The sequence below is a fragment of the Anoplophora glabripennis genome, unplaced genomic scaffold (genome assembly GCF_000390285.2).
Source record: "Anoplophora glabripennis isolate ALB-LARVAE unplaced genomic scaffold, Agla_2.0 scaffold137, whole genome shotgun sequence".
Lineage (NCBI taxonomy): Eukaryota > Metazoa > Arthropoda > Insecta > Coleoptera > Cerambycidae > Anoplophora > Anoplophora glabripennis.
The window spans coordinates 165,176-188,407 of NW_019416282.1; the positions used below are offsets into that span (position 1 = coordinate 165,176).

The following is a 23,232-nucleotide window of genomic DNA, read 5'->3' on the forward strand; positions in this document are numbered from 1 at the left end:
ATATCTCCAATACCGTTAGAGATAGGTATAGGGAACCTATACACAGTTTGAAAGAGTTTTAAATTTCCCAACTCCCAAAGTAAAAATATACTGGGTGTTCCATTTAAAATAACCAAGTTATTGCTGTTTAAAGTTGAGAGAAGTATTCAGCAGTTTTTTGAACACCCTGTATAATACTAAGTGACGACAAATATAACAATTTATAACTTCAAGGATCTAAAATAGACCCTCCAAAGCTGCTTCCTTAAAATTATTTTTTTATTGCTAATATTAAATTTCTACGCTATGCCTGCATTTTCACTTAAATTGAAATATCTCACAAACTGTAAGTCCTAGGTATGCAGAACCTTTAATAAAGTTCACCTATTTTTTTACGGTACTTTCAAAAATGCAGTAAAATACAGGGTGTTCCGTTTAAAAAAACATAACTTTGATATGGTACGCTTTTCCTGGACAACCTGTATATCTCAAAATATTTTTAAAATGTAGCTGTAATCAACCTACACATACCCACCTAAACGGGTTTCTGTAACATTTGCCGTTTGGTCACTAGCGACCGAGGCGTTACTGGTGGCCCACCCTGTATAAAATATCGATATTAGCTAATATAGTATTCTTTGCCTAACATTTGCCTATAACTCTTTCAAATATTTTTACTCCAAGTGTTAGTAGTTGAAAGTTAATACAACTTCCTCGAGGTCATGTTTTTTCCAAAATTCAAATAATTTTCTACATAACTTGGCAACCCCGCACTAAAATGCTAAACTGTTTATATTGCCATATATAGAATTTTCTCAGAAATCCATATGTTTATAAATATACAGGGTGTTCCATTTAGAAAATGGAAATGGAAAATGGAAATTTGGAAAATGAATTTGGCGTGTCCCGTTTTTACTCATCGCCCTGCGTGTTTCAAATTAATTTTGTCCTTTAGGTTTTTTGATTCTGTACAACTCTTATATAAACTTTGTTTGTGTATTACTTTCTCACACTAATGGCCCACTCTGTAGGTATGTAGAATCCATTGTTTTCACTTAGACGGGGCCTTGGGAGCAGAGTTAAATCCGCCCGCTGTTTATTTGTTCTGTTGCGTCCAGGAACTTCCATTCATTATATAGATATTCGGGAGTAGTGCTGGAGCAGCGCTAATTCGATCACTACTACATAGATAACCCACATGTTTTATTTTAGTTTCAGCCGTCCTAAATCCAGAATAGCCGTTTCTACTTTCCTTTCAGTGCGTTTACCTTTGTTTGTTGTTCGGTCGCCTTTTCTGCCGTTCCGTCGCCGAATGTGCCCCCTTTTTCCGCGAAAGCGAGTGTATGTGTGAGTGCTTCGTGTCGTTGTGCAGTTTCCGCATAAAAACAGTTTTAAAGGACAGAGTATAAATACGCCTTAGGATGAGAGAGGTGAGGCGAGCTTCTAAATTTTATATGTCGGCGTCTGAGCAGGGCAGTGAAATACACTCTAGCCGCGGTATAACCTCACATAACGTTTTATATAAAATGTTGTAAGGCCCGACATGGTAGGGTAAATATTGACTTCGTGATGGATACGTTCATAATGTCGTTTGATGTAGGAGATTAATGTTTTATGTACGCTATAGTGACGGCCTTGTGTAAGTTTTGGCGTGTGGGAAGTTAATCTATTATTATTGCAGAACGAAAAGTTTTGGTTGTTCGGCCCGAAATACCATTACATATTAGTTTTTTCGATGGCGTGGAACACGAGGCGATGAAAAATTACCGCTCGTATTTTACTTTCCGCCGAAAATAAGCATTAAACGTGTTTCCAAATGACTTAAAAGGTGTTGGAGGTAATAATAGCCGCAATATAAAATCAATTATGTGTTTCAATTTATGCTTATTCTTTTTGATTTGGAGTTATGTACTAAAACAAAACGGAAAAAGTAGATTTTAAAATTCGGACACTGTTAACATATTTTTGTGGGAAATTGACATGTCATATGTCATATGTGTGGTATTTATCAGGAAACAACATTTGTTTTTCTTGTAGACACCATATTGGATTTTCGCATTTTTTAAATTAGCACATTTTTCTGATGATGGGTCTTGGTATGGTTTACTTTTTTATCTCCATCAAAATACCAAATTATCCATTTTTTCAATTTAAAAATGTATTTATCGCATAAAACAGCCATATATTCTTCAAATAATTCCAAACAAAGACGATTGTAAAAAATACTTCATACTATTTCTTCTATTTACATATTTCAATGTTTTCTTTATCTTAAAAACAATTTTCACAATTTTTGCGGTAGAAGCTAGTTCTATACTAGAAAGAAAAATTACCTTTATAGTACTAGATTTTTCAGACTCCAGGAAAAGGTACAAATTCGTTCGGATTACAATTTTTCAATGTATTACCTCTACTTGTAAGAAATTTAAATGGTAGAGAATTTACATTTCTTATTCGTGCTTCTCCCACTAAACATTTTTCAGTTTCTGACATGTTTCAGAAACGTTTCCATTTTTCTTGAAACGTTTCATAAAAAATCCATGCAACCTTCTGGTAACGTTCTAGAAGCCCAAGATGTCCTCCCCAAAATACGTTTCCAATGAAACGTTTCAAAAAATTGGTTTCAGTAACATTCTTTTTATGTTCCATTTATGCCCTCGATATTTTTGTTTTACGTTTCAGTATATTTTCAGAAATGTTTGAGTAACATAATAATTTTATTACCATATTGTTCTCATAATGCTCTCAACTTTAGATCATTTTCATTTCAAAAGCGTTTTTGAAATAGTATAAATAGTGTGAGTATTTTTTTAAATATCTCTAATACTCCTTTGTGATATTTTTATTTGTATTGTGAATGACTTAATTCGAACTAAAAAAAGTTACATTGTATATTAAAAAAAATAAATATGCTCTTCTAGTTTGGGGATGCGGCAACTTTTACTAAGAATTTCTTTCTTTTTGAGAAGCCACTGAAAAAAGTTTCTAATATGGATTACGAATTTTGCCATTCATCGTACAAATAAAAATATCACAAAACAATATCAGAAGCATTAAAAAAAAGCTACACATTTTATATTGTTCAAATACGCTTCTGAAATGGAAATTTTCTAATGTTGAGACCATCATGAATATGGTAACAATGACGAACTGATAATTAGAAAAAGTTAGTTATGATTATGAATCTTGAAATGGTAGGTACATGAAAAACAAATAACATTACTGAAAAATAATATAAAGTTATAATTTCTTCTACGCATGGTCAATATTACATATATCCTTTTAATAATAATAAATTATACAGCAGAAATAAGGATACAAAATGATATCTTGACAAAGTAAATATCTGTAGGTATACCTAAACTCTTTTATTTAAGCATGCCTATACACATAAACAAATATAAACATTTGTACAAAATATAAAATAAATGACGTCTATTTCACTTGATTCATCCATATTTCAAATAGTTCTCACTGACTAAGTAGTTGCTCTTCAAATTATATCGAAACGTATAGTTGTTGTTCCATTTTCTTAGTTCTTGTCCCTTGTCCTCTTGTCTGTAATAGGTAGTGGGTATAACTATATTTAGGTAGATGTGACGCAAAATTGGAAATCTCTTCACACATATCGTTTTAAACATTTTGCATCAATATTCATTATTTTATATGCACCTTACAATAACCACAACTGCACACACTACAAATTATCACATAAAATAGCGTCAAAGTAAAGATGAATAACAACGAAACCAAGCAAACTGACAAACCGCAAACCTAACCTAACATAATACGAATTGAAACGACACACGGGAAACAAATAAACTCGGGCTGTTACGCGCAGTCTACGCAAGTCACGAACATACATTTTTTCTAGACTTGTGTTATAAATATGCTACCACATTTTTTTTTCTAATTATGTCTTTATATAACAAAGGCAAATGAACTAACGCTTGAGAAGGATTGGGGATTGAGAGCAAAATTTAACTAATGCCGAATGTTCCATAAGATAAGCAAAAATAGCAAAGGGTTGTTCGTCTGTTATGTTTCCGAGATCGAAAGGGAATGTTTCGAGTAATGTTTCAAACTCTCTTCAATTGTAACGTTTCGGCTATGTTTCACTAAATAAGTTTTCAAGTGCTACATTTCTGTAATGAAACAGAAACGTTTCTAGTTAATGTTTCAAATGTTTAGTAAAACATCTCATTTGCAACGTTTCATTTACGTTTCGTGTTTAGTGGGCTTATACTTTTATTGAATTTTTTAATACAAAGTTTAATGATTTTCGAGCTTAATCCTCATGTATTTTTTAATATTTTAGTTTATAGTTCAACATACCGTTTATAAATTAATTCTCATTTTAGTCTTTTATTATTGTTTTAAAGTGTATTTTGTCGTTACTTATATTTTATTGTGTTTTAATTAAGTGTATACTTTTTATTCCATTATTTTTATTTTGTTTAGACGTGTCCAAACACTTTTCTGTATTTAGCATGAATTTGAAATAAATAAAATTAATTAATCAACGAGATACCCTTTTCTTTTAGTGCCTATTTGTCAAAGTTACAATTAAAAAATAACTTCGTTGTTTATGAGACATTCAGTGAAATTTTGAATGAACTTTTATACCAGAAAATGTTTTGTGTAATTTTGAAGTAAAAAATTGAAATGCAAATGGACCAAAATTCTAACGCCATATTAACTTCGGATTGCAATTCGGATTAAATAAATTCAGTTTGCAATTTTAGTTTTACAGTTATGTAAACGAATTGCAGAGGGATACATTCACAAATTTCACAAAGTAATGAGGTTTCTCTCATTATAGTCCTGTAGCCAGAGGGGTCCCAATTGCCTCCTTCATTTAGATGGAGTTACCCAATTGTTTTTTATGTATTTTGAGCTGCAGAACACGAATTTTTTGGGTAGAAGTTTGCCCGGATGTCGATAAGTTTTTTTATTAACAAAAAACTTGCAAAATACTGAGAACTTAGTTATTGGCAAAAAAATATTGTTCTTTGACCCATTTTAAGAAGAAAATGTCTTTTGCAATTTTTTTGTTAAACTCATAGTTTTCGAGATAAACGCCGTTAAAAACTCGAAAAATGCAATTTTTGCGATTTTCAATTGTTAATAACATTTGATTGAATAGGTATTTTGTAATTCTGATGACGGCGTTTGAAAGTTCACGTTAAATACTACAAATTATGAGTAATTGCAGTGTGAAAATTTGTTTTTTCCACTGTTATTTGAAGCTACGCCGCCATATATGTAAGAGAGCGGTTGCCTTCTTACAGGCGTTTAATACACAATCTTGACGCGTACTCTTCATTTCCAGACCAAAGAAACGATGAAAACTGACCAAAACATTAACAATTTAATGAAAATTGTAATATTACAATAATTAAAATTAAAATTATTTTGACAGATAATACAAAGATCTGATTTAATTAAGTTATTCATCTTGTAACATGAACGTTAATAATTTTACATCTTCAGTACAATTTTGAAGCGCGGCTACAAAAAAGTTTTAAAAATAAATGATAATCGTTTAAAACAAAATGCATTAAAAAGGCGCGAAAATTTGAAATATCAAAGATATAATGTTTGCATGGTTAATTCTAATTTGCTTTGTAAACATTATTATTATACGATTTATATGAAAAAAATTAGCGAAATTATATTAGTTTTATTTATAAACGATAGAAAAAAAGTTTATACTTACTTATATTAAAAATGTAACAACGTATAATTTAGGTATTTTTATAATTATTATTTTTTAAACTTGTATAATAATTTTAATTATTGTATTATTGCAAATTTTCATTCGTTCAATTTTCATCGTTTCTTTGGTCTAGAACGCTCTCTTANTTTACTCTCTTTCCTTATAAGATTGTATGTACACAAATTGGAGCCGTTCCTGAAAAATCGGACGAATATCCGGTGCAGCGGAATTATTAGACTTGAAGCGTTGGCCGCTAGAACAGCACCTGCCGGGGTCCCGTTTCGTGACCTACGCTGGGCGATATTTTTTGTACAAAATCCCGTCCTTAAGCCAATATGATCAGGTGATTTCGATATAGCAGCATATTTTCTTGTACTATTAAAATTAACAGTTAGGGAGGCTAGAAGTTAAGGGAAGATTTCAGAAATTTAAAAAATCATAACAAGTAGAAAAACGAATGAATTTTGTATTTTTTTTCAATCTACTCTAAAAAATGTAGACACGTATTTTTTTTATCTGCGGAAATACACCCTCAAAGTTCGCCCCCCAAAACAGTTTTTTCAAAATTTCTAGGGTTCTAATCAATATTTTGAAATGAAAGAAAATGGAAATTACTTATGATAAAAAACAAATATTTCGCAAGTGATTCCGTGTTTGGGGGATGCTAACCTTATTTTTTATTTCAGAAAAACTATATTTTTTATTTATAAAATATTCATATTTACTCAAAAAGAATTAAAAATGTGATTTATGTAAACAAATTGACAAAATTAAATTGATCTGTTTCGAGGTTTTCGTTAAAATCTCTGTTTAGGGGGGGTGAACAACAAATTTGAAATTGTTATAACTTTCTTATCAAAAATTAAAAAAAATATATCTCTTTCTCTGAAAAGAAAGGTTACATTTTTTAGAGTAGATCAAAAAAAAAATTATAAAATTGATTCATTTTTCTGCTTATGATTTTTTTAAATTTCTGAAATCTTCCCTTAACTTCTAGGCTCCCTAACTCTGTTAATATTAATAGTACAAGAAAAAGTAAAGAGGTCATTTTTATGTAGTATTGTATGCTTTACAACTCTTATACCAAACTTTTTTTTTCTAGCCCTTTGAGTTATCTTGAAAAACCTCTTACCTCAAAACTAACTCTTATAAAAAATTCAGGCAAGTTGACCAAAATTTCGATTTAAAGGCTTATTTAATTGGACTAAAATATCACTATTTTGTTTGTTATCTATACCTACATCAAGTAATTCAAAATTTATAGAATTTTATGAATAGAATTTTTAAACATTAAGCATTTTTTAGAATTTTTAAGCATATTAAGCAATATAAGTTGCCGTTACTACTTTTAGAGATATTTGCAATTTTATATTTTTTGGGCAGTTTTTCTCGTATCAGACCTGTTGTCAAATTGGCCATGACCGGAAACACTAAAATAAATTGAAATAACATGACATTTGTCAAGTTGGTTGTCAAATTATTGTTGTGTCTGAATAGTTTTTGCCGAAAATTTAAATAAAAATGCCTGGGGATCGTTTAAATTATACTAATGAGGATTATTTTAATTTGTTTGTTATTATGGAAAATGTGACAGTCATTTCAAGAATATGTAGAGAATCTGCTGCTTTTTTCCATAAATAACAAACAAATTAAAATAATCCTCATAAGTATGTATAATTTCTTCTTATTTCTAAAATAAGTTATAATAGAAAACTCACATTTATCAATTTTGAACGTACATAAAATTATATTTAATGCGCATTGACATAATTTAATTACTATAAAAGTCAATATTGTTATATAAATTTAAATACATAAATTCTATAATTCATTTAGTTTGCCACTTGACCTTTGATATTCTAATATTGCCAGAATATCGCGATGTTTAAGATTATGACAAAGAAGACATTTTTTTGGCACTTATGTTTTTTATGAAAATCGATCTACTAAAAATATTGGGAAATTCTTCATGACAATGTGCACTATGGGGTTGCCTATTATTTGGCGTATGTGACGTCACTACTAAAAAGGTCTATTACTTCTTTGAATTTTGGGACATCCTTTATTAGGGATGGGCAGCCAGAACCACAACGACGTGTGTCGCACGCATCATTAAATATCGCCCTGGTATACTCTACGAATTGGGAAACTCCTCAAGAAACTCGTAGGAATAAACTTTTATTTTCAGAAAGAACTTATAAAGGCACTTATAGTAGAAATACTTAACAAATTGTTGTTTCCGGTAATGGATTGCTTTTCTGATACTTTTTTTTTCGTACAGGAGCAATATTTATTTGCGTCTAGAAAGTCCGTAATAAAATAATAAATTACCGATATATTTTGGGGTAGTACCGCGTCCCTCAGAGTGAACCATAAATTACATTTTACAGTCGAAAGCTGTCGAGCGTCTGATGAATAATGCCTTCCCCATTCATATACACGTCGATATACGTGATGTATGGAAAAATAATGAAACAATAACATAGAACGGGTGGGAATTTCGAAACTTTTTATTGAGGTTGTCAGTTACCAGACACTGCAAAGTTAGTAGCCAATTAGAACTAAAAACATTCCTCATTAAATAATGTGTTTTTAATAAATCGCAAAGTATTGATCATGTCTGGTTCGCCTCAATATACAGGGTGTTTTATTAGAGTCTGGCAACGTTTTAATGGTAAGTTACACTGTAAAAAAAAATCACTCAATTTTTCTCAATAATGCATCAACCCGATTGAGGGAAACTATGGCAACAGAAGTGAGTCAATTTTATTCAAATCCGACTATTATTGAGTATGCTCAGTATTTCGTTATTTATTGGTGCTCTTTATCCAACTTTAGGTTAAATAAACTATTGTCACGTTTNTAACTCCATCTAAATAAAGGAGGCATTTGGGATCCCCCTGGCTACAGGACTATTAAATAAGTCTAAATATATATTGTTTATTATTATTGTTTTCTAAGTTCTAATATTGGAATGTAGCTAACCTAAAATCTCGATCTTAAAGTGGTCTCATTTCGAAAATTATAATTACTTTATAAATTTAAAAAAGGTTTAACCGGAACCCATGTCAAAGTCAATGAAAAATAAAATGCCAATATTTCCATAATAAGGTAAGCAAAATAGTTCAGATCATATATTCAAACAAGTCGTGGTATCTTTAAAACCTTTAAAAACTCTACATCAAAATTTTACAATTTTACAAAGATAAAGAAAAGCTTGATCTGAAAAATAACCCGTAATTATACCAGGCCTTAAAAATGTAGGGTCCAGTGATCGTTATAACCCCTGCTCTGTTTATGCATCGGTGTTTTCAATCAAAATAATACAAAAAGCGCGCCTGTGCAAAATTTCTTAAATAGGAGAGAAGTTACTAATGACTTTTACACTGTGATATTGAAAGTCAAAATAGAAAAAAGCAAAAGGAAAGTCCCATTTTTTTCACCCAAAAATAGGTGGTTAACGGCTTGACATATTTTTATATAACATCCTGTTGAGCATACTTATGCAACCAATGATACCAGGTTTAGTAAGTTGCAAATTTTAAAATTTCAGGGAAATTACATTAAACTTATAGAATATTGTAGATATATTCATAATTTTCAACTTCTAGAAACTACACTGCAGAGACTCTACACTGATAATGATTGATTATTCCGTACTAAATTCTAGACAAAGATAATTATTATGTTGTATTTCTACCCCTATATTTACTTTTCAGAGTGCCTTCTTACTTTTTATGTTGCACTATTACATTTTAAAAATATGTTATAGACTTTTATACGTCTTTACTATTTCTCATATGAATTGTTTTGGTGTAATCAACAATTAATTAACAAAAGTGCAAATTTATAAAACCACACAGTTAATATAAATTTGCTTGTGTATAATATTACATGAATATGTTGCGTCAGTCAAAATTATCAGTAATCTAGTATGTGTAATTCCCGTTTTCATAAACGAAAAGTATAAAACTGTCGGGAAAATTCTTGTATAAATTTCCAGGATATTTTTGACAGTACCTGTCTATTACAAGAATAATGAGAATATATACCTGGTCTTTCTCAATGTGCTACCGTGATTGATTGCTTTGTATAAGCAAATTCGATAAATTCGTTTTGATAGACATAAAATTCTTACTGTAGGTTTTTCATTTTATAATTAATCTACTGAAGAGTAATTTTCTACTGTATCATTCCACTTCCTTTATCACTGACTAACGGAACTTGAATTCATGAAAAGACACTATGACGTCAATGTGTCTTGAGAGCCAAATAATACAAGATCCGTTCCTTCAATCCCATGGCTAATTCCTTTCGCCTATAAGTGCCCGTTTCACTTGATTTTGTATGGATACATATGGGAAATGTTATAAAAAGTAAAAAATATTACGAGAACAATTTTATTTTCGTGCTACATCGTACAAAGCAAATATTTAATTTTAAACTTTCATTCACTTAATACGAATGAAAATGATCTGTTTCATTTAACATTAAACAATGTATATTGTTTGAATTAATTATTATGAATATGGGTAAGTGAAAACGCCAAAAATATCTATTGTGTGCAATAAATTTTTGTATGAGTTGCCGCCACACGATTCCCATGATATTTGTTCGTTTAAAAATTTAAATTTCATATTAACAACTATGACAGCATATTATAGCTATAAAATGTATTGGCGTTAAAAAAAATTTAAATCTAATATAATATATTATTATATTTTATTGTTTATTGTGTTGTTTTGGTATTATTAGTAATGTAATGTAAGTAATGGTGTTGTGTGTTGTTGTATTATGTGATGGTGTGTAAATTTTGTGTGTTTATAATTATTAAATATCCGTTTGGGCGCCTTTTATAATGTAAAATGTCATTTGGGTGTGTTTATATCTAATTTTCCATTGAGCATAGGTTCTGATAAGAAAATTTTATAATAACACTGACAAATATAGACGAATTAGACTTTCTTACCTTATCATTGCTAACATCGCCTCCGGCAGCTTTACTTTGTATAAATAATGTTCACAGTGTAGACAGGATTTTATTAGTGTAGATAGGAATGTTCATTTTCTACACTGTCCCTCAAGAAAAAACACTTTATTTTATCAATAGCATGAGTCCTTACCTCATAGGGGCGGTTCTATGCTCTTTTAATTAACCTTTACTATTTAATTTTTGGTAGGAAGCATTGAATAAAAGCAAAATTTGAAAGATTTACACAAGATGACATTTATTACTTATTTTTCTTTCAATTTCAAACAATCCTTTTGATGAACACAGAAACTAAAATTTTCTTTATATACTTTTACATGAATAATTGTCTGAGAAATGCCTTATTCTACCTATTATAGTTTAGAAAATGTTTGGTTAACCAATTATCATTATTTTTAAACGTTTTTCAAAACAAATTAACTTATATTACGAACATTGGAAACTAAATTAATACTTAAATTATAGAATGTTCAAAAATGTCAATTTAAATTTTAATCACTGAAATTGTTTATAGTCGAAACGGGTTTTCTGTTTCACAAATAGTTTTTATAGTTCAAATTTGCAACACTTTATGGCATGGAGAAAACAGTTATGCAACTGGACTTACTTTATTTCGTTCTGCCTGGCAATTTGCGTACGTTTCTCTAACCTCACTTTATTGTTGTGGTTTGTCTGCTATTCTCGTGCGTTGAAGATGGCTGTTGGGTCTGTGTATAGTGCTTCCTGGTGTTTTAGATGTTGTTTTGGGGAGCCACAGGACAACATGCACCCCTCACCAGTCTCTCGAATCTCCTCCTTTTTTCACCTCTCTACAGCTTGTTGACTTCCCACGATGTTTTTTTGTTTTTCCGGTACCAGGTAAATTCACTGATTTGGCCTATTGCCATTGGTTGCTCGTATCCATGTTATCATTTTCTAACTGCGCAATTTCTCTAGCATATTGCGATGAATTTGATTTTAATTACCTTACGGCGTAATTTACATTTTATAACTGCGTAGTAGATTTTATACGTCTTAATACTAATTTACAAGAAATTTTTATATGATATTTTGCATGACAAATTTTTTTTATAAGAAACTTCTAGCCTATGTGTTTCTGATGTTATAATATTTGAACTTTCTTTTGTACTAGATTATTTAACATTAATTTACTCATAAAATCTCTAAATTGGCCCTTCTTGTGGCATTTTCTTTTACCTTCATGCTTCTCCTTCGTACCTAAAATTTATTTTCTTGACATGCTTATCATTTAAAACGTATTATTTCAAATTTTGACTGATAATGTTTTAGGTTTTATATGAAATAACTATGAAATGAGCTTTTTATTTTTCTTTAAAAGTAATTTGTCTTTATTTTATTCTTCATTATAATTTCATGAAAATTTTCTATGCTATTTCTCGGTGTTGTGTCTTGAGATACAATGTGTTCATTTCAATATACTATATTATGTACTGCAATACTTAAAATACGTGGACAAATTTTTGTTAATAATAATTCTTTGAGTGTTTTTTTAAGATGCTAAATAGGTTAAATAAATATTCAATATTTGAAAATTTTGGCACTACTCCCAACTCCTTATATTGTTTCCAAGAAAAAGGATATCTTTCATTTTATTCAAAAAACGAACCATTTTTAATTTGTTACTTGTTTAACTTTCAATAACATTACCAAGTACTTTAATAAAACTGACAACTTTCGAACTACTCTTTTCGCAAAAAAAGTTTATACGATTTCTTTTAAATATACAATTGTAAATATAACGTTTTTATGAAATGTGCAAGAAACTACCTGGCGCCCAATTTTTTTCCTGGCTATACTCCTTACCATCTACCCCTAACAAAAATGTAAATTTCTAGTCATTTTATGTTTTGTGGAATATTTGATAATGTTAATGATTTTTTTTTCTCGGAAACACCATAAGAAGTTACAGGTAGTGATCAAATTTTTAAAATATCCTGTGGTGTTGATCTGCTAAGGCAGTCAGTGAAGTGACCCGCCGTATCCCCGCCACTGGTACACGTACTTATATTCGAATTCAGTAGATTTCTACCATAAATTTGATAAGTTTCATCATTCTGCACAGAGATGTTTTAGAATTGGTTACTTTTTTATCAAGTGTGACAATTATTTTCCATTACCGGACATATTCAGACTGAATATTTACAATAAACGGAACTGAGATATAAACTGATAACCGAATCTCAATGACCCATTTTAATCGTTACAATATTACTATCTGTGTTCATTACTCGCATTTTTGTGATTCCACTTATAACTGATTTAAAGCAGTTAGTTGTAACAATTTTATGGATTAATTAATTTTAAATTTTACTTTTTCTAACCACCAAGGCCGTGGTTAACCATGTGCTACTGAAAGAAAGTGTGATTATGTTTAAGTAGCAGACCAAATCACAATATGTGAATAAATAATCATGTTAAATATTAAAAACCAAGTTGGATGAATGAAAGTAATAATTACTACGTCTCGAAACGACAGGGTTTCTTAATTATGTTTACACTGTTTGTTAAACACGTTAGCCAATATTTGAATATTATATGCAGGACTTATATGTCAATTATTTTCAATCAATCTCTTTATTCTGTCGATGATGTTTGCTAGATTAATAATAGTGAGTTCATTGCGCCAATAAGAAGAAAAACATGATATAGTTCAAAATCGTAACATGGAATTTGTAAAATCCCTAAAAATTCCGTTGTTTTACATATACAGGGTGGTCCGAATTTTATGCAGGAAACTTCGAGGGCAGATAGATCTCTTTAAAATAATATGTATTTGCTTTATAAACATAGGTCTGGAACGGCACCGTTTTAGAGATACAGGGTGTTGAAGTGGTCAAAAAAAATTGATTTTTTGTTTATATCTCCGGAATCTATTAACCGATCTCAATAAAATTTGGTACGTATAATGTATGATAGTAGGCCTTATATTTCCTAAAATATGAGCTTCAAAGGTTCAACCAGTGGTGCACAACTGGACAGGGGTCACCCCCTTTTTTTTACAAAAAACCTACGCCACTGCATTTTTTACATGTCATTATAACTCATTTATATTTAATGCACAAAATACTTAAAAAATGGTAACTTTATTTTTTCCCCTAAGATTCACCGTTCTCAAGTTATTCATACTAATACAATCCTCTTGTGGCAGACACTTCTAACGATAATATTACAAGAATACTTGTTTATGTTCAAAAGTAAGTGCAATTTGTAAGCACATCAACAAAATTATTTACACTCCTTTCTACACCACCTGTAAGGTAGTGTGCGATATAAACAAAAAATCATTTTTTTTAAAACCTCAACACCCTGTATCTCTAAAACGGGACCGATACAGACCTATGTTTATAAGGCAAACACTTATTATTTTAAAGAGATCTATCTACGCTCGAAGTTTCCTGCATAAAATTCGGACCACCCTGTATAGAGTGTCCCGTATAAGAACCGACGCAAAACAGGGGTGCTCAAAATATTGTAATTTAACTAGGTCATCAATTCTACATAACTTGGCAACCTCGCATTAAAATGTTAAACTGTTTATATTGCCATATTAGCCAAGGAGGTTCCAATTGCCTCCTTCATTTAGTTGGAGTTACCCAAGTGTTATTTTTTAATTTTGAGCTGCAGAATACGAATTTTTTGGGTAGAAGTTTGCCCGGACGTCGATAAGTTTTTTATTAACAAAAAACTTGCAAAATACTGAGAACTTAGTTTTTGGCAAAATAAAAAGTATTTTCTTGTCTTTGACCCATTTTAAGAAGAAAATGTCTCTTGCAATTTTTTTGTTAAACTCATAGTTTTCGAGATAAACGCCGTTAAAAATTCGAAAAATGCAATTTTTGCGATTTTCAATTGTTAATAACTTTTGATTGAATAGGTATTTTGTAATTCTGCTGACGGCGTTTGAAAGTTCACGTTAGATACTACAAATTATGAGTAATTGCAGTGTGAAAATTTGTTTTTTTCACTGTTATTTGAAGTTATAAACAAATGAAAGCGAAAGCGATTGAGCGTTCAAAAGGGTGCGCCGCCATGTATGTAAGAGAGCGGTTGCCTTCTTACAGGCGTTTAATACACGATCTTGACGCGTACTCTTCATTTCTAGACCAAAGAAACGATGAANAAAAATAATGAAACAATAACATAGAACGGTTGGGAATTTCGAAACTTTTTATTGAGGTTGTCAGTTACCAGACACTGCAAAGTTAGTAGCCAATTAGAACTAAAAACATTCCTCATTAAATAATGTGTTTTTAATAAATCGCAAAGTATTGATCATGTCTGGTTCGCCTCAATATACAGGGTGTTTTATTAGAGTCTGGCAACGTTTTAAAGGTAAGTTACACTGTAAAAAAAAATCACTCAATTTTTCTCAATAATGCATCAACCCGATTGAGGGAAACTATGGCAACAGAAGTGAGTCAATTTTATTCAAATCCGACTATTATTGAGTATGCTCAACTTTAGGTTAAATAAACTATTGTCACGTTTTCATGGCCATCTACATAATTGTTTTTCAAACTGTTACTCCGAAAAATACGAGACAGCCAAAATTCCAGCGATTTCTCTTGGTCGATTTATTAAATAATTTCATTTTCCCGAAGCTCTAGGGCAGGGGTCGGCAAGTAATTTTAGATGGGGTCCGGATACTTTTGAACATTTTTAATTTGGACTCAAATTTAATCTGCTTACTAACCATTAAGAACTCAAATCAGCCACACAATTGTAAAGTACTAGAAAAAAATATAAGGGTGGCACTCAAACGTACAAAAATATTTTTTATATAATTTGAGTAATTTATCCTTCCAAAAAAATTTTTGGCGGTCCAGTATTTTACCTTCCGCGGTCCGGATCTCGACCGCGGTCCCCCAGTTGCCGACCGCTGCTTTAGGGCATACACTTTCCATAATATCGTTTCTCACCGACCTTAGTGAGACACCCTGTACTATATGGGCACTGCGTTGGATGTCACTTCTCTGGAACGTAAATTACCTGACTAACTTCATTTTGACAAACTAAAGGAGGAGGGCCCCTAAGACCGGTTTTTGGCCTAATTTATTTTTGGCTGAAAAAATCCGAAAAAATTTTTTTTAGTACCTACTAGCAATACTGAATCGTTTCCACCCTAAACGGACCAACCACCTCACCCTCCTTTCCCCCTCCACCCCCTTAAATGAGATGACACACATCTACATTGAATAAAACGAAAAAGAAAAAAATCAATAATTATACATACATGTTTGTGCATATTTGATTAGCCACTTTCAGCGCCGGACTGGGAGAAAAAAGCGGCCCGGGAATTTTTCAAACTAGTGGCCCTAAAAAATTATAAACTGACTTGGCTTGACATAGTAAAAAGTGAACGGGTTTTTCTAGTGTACAATTTTCAAATAGTCGTTATTTATGTCGAGTTTTCGAAAGTTGAGAAGATTGAAAATTTTTAAATGTATTATTTATTTTATCCATCAACTAGTTTATGATTTCTTCTATTTTTCAGTGGATAATTTTATATATGGACTACTTTTAAGCGCTGTGCTCGGTAACTTTTTACTAGAGACTTTTCCATCAAGCTTGAACCATAGAATACGATTTTGTATTCTATATTAAATAAGACATGAAAATATGACAGCTGTAACCTAAAAACTTAATTCTAGAATAAACCACAATTATTTGTACGAAAATAAAACCAAGGAAAGCGTATTTGTTAAATCATATCTATTAACCTAATAGTATACAAAAGAATTACATACATGTTATTATAACTTAATTTTAATCATTTCAACAATTTCGATTAAAATACATCTGACAAATTTGAAAATAATATAGTAAAAGCTTATTTCTAAAACTTGTGTTTTGAAGTGATCTTGTTTAAAATTGACAGATTAAACGAACTTACCTAAGTGAAGTTGAATCTGAATTATATGAGGCCTCGTTGAAGTAAATAAGTAATATTGTAGTACCCTCGCTAGGTGTCTAATCCACACATCTTTTAAAGAAACGAACGCTCCCGGTGGTTCCCCTCCACCGCTTCCTACTCCGCTGTCGCAGGCAGTACCTTCAGTCACTTTTAAAGCCCCCTGTTGCAACACAATGGGTATACACTGAGGAAAAAAGGGGGGGGGGGGACTTATTTACTTCAACGAGGCCTCATATAATTCAGATTCAACTTCACTTAGGTAAGTTCGTTTAATCTGTCAATTATATTTCGGCCTCGTTTCGTAAATAAGTAATATTGTAGTTGTTTAAAGACAGTTGCAACAGTATTTATTACAGCTATACAGTACATGTAACATAACCAACAAGACAATAGTGGTCCTAAGTTTTTATTAATCTAAACTAGTAACAGAACAGAAAATATGCACCTATATGCCTATTATGTATAATATGCTAGCTAAGTAACATGTAAGAAACCATTACAATTAGAATACATGACCTTCAGCCCTCGAGCACACTAAGTGCGAAATTGTTTTCACTTAGAATTGGCCTGTTATAAAAGGTCGCAAAGGCATTCGATTTTCCAGTCCAGCCAGCTGCCAGTCGGATAGTATCATAAGGAACACTTTTCCGGGCAGCTGCTGACGTCGACGCATGGCGCGTACTGTGAGCAGTAAATTGGTCCATATCCAACCCACTCTTTTACAGTATGGTCTTTAACCATCTAGAAATAGTCTGCGAAGTAGCGTTATGAAAGGGTTTTTTAAATGTAATAAACAAGTTTTTAGAGGCACCCCTCACATCCTTAGTTCTAGCCAAATAGGCCAAAAGCGTACGAGCGGGACAAATAGCCTCGTCCCTATCATAAAAAGGTAATAAGAGAGTGGGTTGAATAATCCCTTTCCCAGATGTTTTTAGTCTCTTTGGTATTTTAATTTCAATCCGTCTTTCGTTCTGGACTATATTACTAATTTCTATGTTTGTTAAAGTTTGTACTCTCTGTCCCGTGGCAAGAGCAAGGAGAATCGCTAATTTATGTCAAATCTTTTAAAGACATTATCTGATTATTAGACATATTCTTTATAAAGGACAATACTATGGCCGGGTCCCACGTGTGACTATACTTGGGATTTGTAGGTCTTAAACTGTGAACACCCCTAAAAAATCTTTTTATCCTAAAATCGGAAGTAATGGATGGTTCTAAAATTTGAGCCAGCGCCGCTCTATAGGAACTCAGGGATCCAAAGGAGGCTCCTTTTTTAAACTGCTCGGCAAAAAACTCTAAAATTTCCGGCACCGACGCAACGAATAAATCTAAATCTTTATTACTCCTATGAAGCCACCACTGTTTTAGACCTGAATTGTACTGGCTAATTGTTGATTCCGTTATTGACGCTAAACATATTTCCAGTGATTCATCCGGAACCTCGCCTACCTTCAATGCCTGTAGGATAAGATTCCTGCCGCCAGGGTAAGACTCGGCCAAAGTGGATGCGGCAGTCCTCTGAAAGAGAGTAGTTTTTTGTGAGGTTGAAAAATTAATAGCTTTTTCTCCAACAAGGAACAAAACAACGGGTACCATGGTTGAGAGGTCCAGAGTGGTACCACTACGATTCCTCTAGCCCTGTCCTGCACAATTTTTTGTAGGACTCTAAGAATTACTGAAAAAGGGGGGAAAGCATAGAAATAATGTTCGCTCCAGCTTATGGAAAAAGCATCTACTGATACACAGTCTGAACCTCCCTTCCATGAGACAAAGGCATCACATTTTTTATTGTGCCCTGTTGCAAAAAGGTCAATGTTTGGCTGATCAAAGTTCTCTAATATTTCTTGATAAGCTAAATCACTAAGTTCCCATTCTGTTTCTTTTGACAGGCATGTGCGAGATTCCGCGTCCGCCTCACAATTATCTTCCGAGCGTATATAGGTCGCGAAGAGAAAAATATTTCTTGCTTCACACCATTGCCAAATACACCTGGCTATTTGATTTAACACCGGATGTTGCACGCTTCCCATTCTGTTAATATATGCTAGGGCCGTAGTATTATCAATCCTGCATAGAATATTACAATTCGACATTTCGCAAGCAAAGCTTTTTAGAGCATGAAACACCGCCTTAAGCTCTAAAATATTAATATGGACTTCCCTTTCCCGTTCTGACCAAAACCCATGGTCCCTTCTACCTGACGCATATGCACCCCACCCAGTTTTGGACGCATCAGAGAAAAGTTCCATTTTATAGGAATCTACCCTAATATCGTTAGAAGCATCTGATATATTGCCTAACCACCAGTCCCATTCAGGTTTAAGGTATGATGGTAAGTTAAATTTTGCATTGTAATTACCTGCACATTTTTTTAATGCCAAAAATTTTGCTCGTTCAAACAGCTTCGTATAGACACATCCATACTTAACTGCTGGACAAACGGAAACGAGAAGTCCAAGTAGCTTCGCGAAATCTCTAATGCAACAATTCTGCAAAGTTGAAAATTTTCTCAATAACCTTATTATTCTATCAACTTTTCGCTTCGGGAGAGAAACTTTCATATTTCCCGAATCATAAATAAACCCCAAATACTTCACACAATGGGACGGCTTTAATTTACTTTTACTGTAATTAACAATAAAACCCAGTCTTTCTAAAATTTCTACTGTAGCCCCGATATTACTCAAACAATGATTATAGGAACGTCCAATTAGAAGGAAATCATCCAGGTATAACACTGATAAATAACCTTTACTTCTAAGGCTGGCCAGTACTGGCTTCATCAATTTCGTGAAGACCAGCGGTGCACAATTTAACCCAAATGGCATGGTATTGTATTGGTACAGTTTTCCATTGAATTTAAATCTCAAATAAATTCTATGAGGTTTATAAACTGGTACCATCATATATGCATCTTTTAAATCTATGGTTGCCAAAAAACAATCCCTATGTATTATTCTCTTAACGATCCTATGATCTTCTAACTTAAAATGTGTAGTCCTTATGAATTTATTTAATGATTTGAGATTTAAAATTAATCGGAAAGTGCCGTCTGGCTTCGGGGTTAGAAAAATCTTAGACACATATTGATTTTTATGGGGTTGTACGGCAGAAATAGCACCTATTTTTAGTAATTTTTCAATAGAAGAAGCTATAATATTTCGTTCCGATTCGGACCACTTTGAATCCTTAGGGGAAACAATTTGTTTGGGTCTACCTACAAATGGCAACCTAAACCCCCCGATATAAGATAAAACTACTTTATCTGAGGTTATAGTACGCCATTCGTCCAAGAACTGTTTTAGTCTACCAGCATACACACCAACCTTATTCCTGCTTAGTGACGTCGCTTCGGATTGTCCGCCTTTGTTTTGTATGCATCTCGACGTTTCTCCTCCGTTTTCTTCCATCGATTCAATTGAGGGTCCCGGTATGCTGATCGGTGGGGATTGGTTGGACGATACGGATGATAGGGAGCCCTTTCGTTTTGTTGTCCAACCCGAGCTCCCTTTCTTGTCAGGGCTGGACTTCTCAAGTTTCCCGGCATAATAGTTTTCTTAACTATTGCTTTAGGCTTAACCGGCCTAAGATCTTGGGACGATTTCTCCAAGGTTTTAGCCGCTTTGATTCGCTCCTCTAATGTTACACCGAATAAATATTGGTCTGTGGGAGCATCCGCTAATGTATCTTTGATATCTTTATTTAAATTGATGGAGATTAATTCCTTACGAATAGTGGTTTCAGTGTGATGAAAACCACAAAGGAGGCGCCCCGCATCGCTTAACAGTTCTATGTACTTACGATCGCCCTCCTCCTCTTTTGCTAACAACAGCGAAATTATCTTCCCAATGCCAGAAATAGCTGCACTTAGTTGTTCTTGCTTTTGCACCAGACGCTCATCTCTACGGGCCACCTGCGTCGAAATTGCAGCAGCAACTTCCGGGTTCAATACGGGAACTTTCAAAATTGGCATGTTTTCTGGGACAAGATATTTACGCAGTAATTCTTGTTTTGTCTCATCTGTCAATCCCTTTACCATAATCTCCGACCAACGGGTAGCTATGGCAGGGTGGACTGGCGCAGCAAAAGAAGATGCCGGCTCCGGCTCGGACCCCAGGATTCTCAAAATCTCTGCATTCAAGGTCGGTTCTGGAGGAATTACTGCATTCCCAACATCGGCGGGGCGAGAAGTCTCTTCGATCGGGTGCTCCGTCGGGTCCAGTAATACCTCACCTATGTGACCAAACAATTGTGTCAGTGAACCCTTGTACAAACCGGCAAACCAATCGTCAGAACATTTTAATGTACTATCAACATATATTGCAGTCGTTACCAAAAACAACCAGCATTAGTTTGTACATATCAAAATAATTATATAAATAATTAAATAAATAATTGAATAATATGCGTTGCCAAAAACGCATTTTTGTTGTTATCAAAAACAACTAGTCATTAAATAATTGAATAAATAAATATGCGTTGCCAAAAACGCATTTCGGTTGTTACCAAAAACAACTATCGTCCTTGACTACTTACTAGTAATGTCACCATCGGGTAAAGGCTCGTTATCACTCTGCTCATAATGGCGAGTCGACGAGTTTTCTTCTACTACAGAAACTATTTCACTGCCCGACCAGGACATAGCGCTCTCGCTGCGTTCCCGGTGCACCCGTACCCGGTCTTGGGATACGCGGGCAACAGCTGACGAACTAGCCTTCTCAATTTCATCAATTTTCTTCTGCATTTCTGCTAAACGCTTCCGTAGCCATCTATCGTTCCTAGATTGGCTAGGACTACGGCTTCTACGGCGTTTTCTGCTGTGCTTTGGCATAATTTTAATTTAATCACCACGTAATCTTTACTTTGTTTGAGAACGATGCGCTCGACTCGACACACAAACGAAGACTGAAGGTACTGCCTGCGACAGCGGAGTAGGAAGGGGAGGAGGGGAACCACCGGGAGTGTTCGTTTCTTTAAAAGATGTGTGGATTAGACACCTAGCGAGGGTACTACAATATTACTTATTTACGAAACGAGGCCGAAATATAATATCATTTACAGAGTTCATAAGTATAAAGGCATCTAATTTTTCTTGTCCGATGGAATTTCGCAACCGATTTTTGATAAATTTTAAAATACTAAACGATCGCTCACAAGCCATTGCGTAAAAGAAAGAGTTAGGAGATATTTGTATGCTAAACTAAGCGTTGGATAAATACCGGTCAGAAGATTATACTTGTTTAAAATTCTATAGCAGCACACAGCACAGTCTTTGCAAGATTTTTTTTGTTTTTCTTTACTTTGATTGTCTTTAATATTAGAAGTAATTTCATCATCATCTATGTCACCATTCTGACTCGTCATCATCATCGTCATTAAAGGTTAAAAGCTCGACATCACTATTATACACGTCGTCATTTTGTTCGTATTCGTTCAAAGGCGACGATTCAATTTTTCGCCAATTATTTGTTATAGCATTTATTCTCTTGCTTTTTCGGCAGAAGTATCTGGATTAAAAAATTGCAATTTTTCGCAGGGTTCTTCAAAGGCAGATGATTTTATACCTTTATTTTTTATATCTTCAAAGTTTCGAGGATCTAGGTGCTCAATGTTAGCATAAAATTTACTATTCACTGTGTCAAAACGATTTTTTAGCGCAGAAATGCGTGTATCTATAATAACTCACGCCTGTTTGCGGTTTTGCAAATAATGAACTTCCTTTATCTCAAAAGCATCTGTGGTTTAACTTGCATGTCTCTCAAATAAATTGTCGCAAAAGAACATAAAATTTAAAAAGCGACTAAATTTTTTAATTTTTTTTTTGCTTTCCATTCTAGAATAGTTTCAAATTTTTGAAATATATCTAATTAAATGTTGGGCCAAGCGGCCCTTTCGGGCCGCGGCCCATCGGGAGTTTTCCCTTTTTTCCTTATGGCCAGTCCAGCGCTAGCCACTTTGAATTTCGTGATTCTAAATTCATAATTGTAATCAGTGATCCAAGAAAGTTTCTATAAACAAATATTTGAGGATTATGAAGATTTATTTAATTTTTTTGTCCGCCAAATGGAATACGTCATTTTGAATTTCGTAATTCTGCCTTCAGATTCGTAATNCGTTTATAAATAAAACTAATATAATTTCGCTATTTGTTTTTTTTCATATAAATCGTATAATAATGTTTACAAAGCAAATTAGAATTAACCATGCAAACATTATATCTTTGATATTTCAAATTTTCCGCGTTTTTTTAATGCATTTTGTTTTAAACGATTGTCATTTATTTTTAAAACTTGTTTGTAGTCGCGCTTCAAAATTGCACTGTAGAAGTGCAGGATATAGAGTTATTAACGTTCATGTTACAAGATAAATAGCTTAATTAAATCAGATCTTTGCATTAGTTGTCACAAAAATTTTAATTTGAATTATTGTAATATTGTAAATTTTCATTAAATTGTTAATGTTTCGTTTAATTTTCATCGTTACCTTTGGTCTAGAAATGAAGAGTGCGCGTCAAGATCGTGTATTAAACGCCTGTAAGAAGGCAACCGCTCTCTTACATACATATATGGCGGCGCACCCTTCTGAACGCTCAATCGCTATTTGTTT

General features: G+C 32.9%; 1 protein-coding gene across 4 annotated transcripts in view; it reads left to right on the forward strand.

The window, feature by feature from the left end:
- The window catches only part of LOC108904177 (serine/threonine-protein phosphatase 2A regulatory subunit B'' subunit beta), a 235,724-nt gene that overhangs the window by 98,359 nt on the left and 114,133 nt on the right, over positions 1-23,232 (forward strand). The window contains exon 1 of one of the 4 annotated variants that reach the window (XM_018706624.2): positions 1,331-1,409. The exons of the other annotated variants lie outside the window; for them this stretch is intronic. The gene's annotated coding sequence lies outside the window, so the exon portion shown is untranslated. Of the gene's footprint in view, positions 1-1,330; positions 1,410-23,232 lie in introns of those variants that run through there. 4 annotated transcript variants of the gene reach the window in all.